Here is a 2,479-nt window from a genome sequence, read left to right on the forward strand (position 1 = left end):
CTCGAGAATAATTTGATCAAAATAAAAGGGGTATAAATCTTTATTGATTTCCAAAGTTGATGTTCACATTGTTTCCTCTATTCGTCCTTGTTTCCTGTAATTTTCTTTGTAGGGACTTGCTACATAGTTCCATATAGTAATTTTTCCTATACCATTTCTTAGCCATTTTGAGGAACTTCTTATTTTCCATTAACAATTTGGAAATTTCTTCTCTCATTTTCTCATTCTTATTTTTCAAGATGACATTCTCCTTCTTAACATATTAGTCTAAAACCTTAACCTCCTCAATTTTAGTCATCTGTTTTTCAATTTTTTTATATTTCTTCTTGAACTTTGAGTTTGAGGGTTTATCTAGTGCAACATAGGATAAAATAGGGTTTGCATGTTCATAAACACCCATAATATGGTCGAAGTCGTCTAGAGTTATTTGGTCAATAGAATCCTAGTATGCAAAGATTTTATCTTGGAATGTTGAGAATTTGTTGGTTTTTTAAATAAGGATATTTCCATATCCTCCTTACTTCTATCACTGGTTACAAAAATTTAATATATCAATCTATAATTGGATATTCTTTTAAAAAAAACCTCCATCATTGGTGATGAAGGCTAAGTAGGGTGACTAACAAGAGCAACCTAGGATTCTACTATGTTGTTAGTCTTATTTCCTGAACAACCTAGATGCTCAATACTTCACCTATCTAGTTTTATTCTTTGCTCACATGTCACAACCCTCACAAAACAAATATAATTAATCACTAAATGCATGAAAGGAAGGGAATAGGCTCTTCTTTTGTCATGACAATAGAAAACCAACATTTGGCTAGGAGAATATTCCTCAAAGAATTCAAACAACAGGTGATCAACTTTTTTAGGAGGGTGAGGGGACTGGGATACAACATTTTTACAAGATTCTTGAGGAGGTATGGGAAGTGATGTAGCTGTTCCAAAGGGTTCTTAACCACGAAAGAGAGTAGACTCAACTAGTATTGGTAATTTCTTCTTACCATGCTTCTTGTTACTCTTCTTGATGTAGTGAGAGGTTACAAGTCTAACCACATTGTTCTCTTCAAGAACCTATTACAAAGAGTGAGGTATTAAACCTCTTGAACACTGTCATTCCCATAATCATTTGTAAATTGATTCCCAAGTTCTTCCTCTTTTTCATTCTAAACTTCCTTAGGTGTATTTTTAGTTGATTCTTCCTCATTTCCATTGTGAACTCCCTTAGGTGTTTTTCTAGTATGTTATTGTGGTGCTAGCTTCAATAACCATGGTAGTGTACTACCAAACGTGTTTCAAACAAAGAAAGTGTCCAAATAATCCCCCCTTTTTTGCATTTCTTCCATAATTAACATTTTAATAAGGCCATGGTGATAAATACTACTCTTGTCATTTCTAGGTTATGCAATAGTCACTTTTCCATGTGACCCAAGGTTTTCCAAAGAAAGGGAAATTAATATGAACATTGACTTCAAAGTGGAGGGTCCTCCTAATATGGTAAAGAAATGCAACAACATGCTTATCCTCACATGTTATGAATTTTTCATGACAAAGAGTAAGTTTCACCAATTGTCTAGAATCCATGACCATTGTACTCATTGCCCCTAGTTTTGTTGCAGCTCTGCAAAGTTGAGAAACTTCATCAAGACCCATTTTTATACATACTAGTTCTTAAAACAACAATCTCCTATTTTTGGATTCTTGTGGCTTGACCCACAAACTCTTTTGACACTAGCATGATCAAATTAAGGCTAGAGACCATTCTCGTAGGTTTTTTGCCCTAGTTTTTGAATCTAGGCCTTGCTACCACATATTAGTCCCCTTTTGAAGAGCCTCAAGCCTATAAAAAAATAAATGTTTCATCTCTATTCAAAACACACACACACACACACACACATATATATATATCGAGAGAGAGAGAGAGAGAGAGAGAGAGAGAGAGAGAGAGAGAGTCATTTCTATCATGCTTGTCTTAACATCATATTTATAATGTAGACAAGTAGCAAGAATGTTGTATTTTTGCGTGTATCAAAAACAAAATATCTCCCTGATAGATGTCCCCTTCCATCTTTCCACCCTTTCCCTTTTCTCTCCCTCCTAAGTGTCCACCTAATCCCTTCAAGTTTCTACCTACCTCATTAGAGGAAATTTCAGCCTAAAAGTGTCCATGAAATTTTCATGTACATAGTATGTAAACCAATCAAAATCCTTTAAATTTAAAAAGACGCACATGTAAATAATTTGGAGGAAAATAAAAAAATCTACTTTCTTTAATTGCATTTTTGGATTATCTCCCTTTAGGTTTACTCAAATGTCAAGTGTAGACACCCATTGGATGCAAAATTAAATTCCACATCCAATGAGTACCCATTATGCATACTTCTGAGAAGACCCACTTTAATAAAAGTTGAAGATGAATTAAAAAATAAACATGTTTCAACACATTTTTTTAATTCTTCTTCATTTTTTATCAATGTGG

Source organism: Pinus tabuliformis, chromosome X (assembly GCF_031772625.1).
Source record: "Pinus tabuliformis cultivar Carrire ecotype Pingquan chromosome X, CPIR1, whole genome shotgun sequence".
NCBI lineage: Eukaryota > Viridiplantae > Streptophyta > Pinopsida > Pinales > Pinaceae > Pinus > Pinus tabuliformis.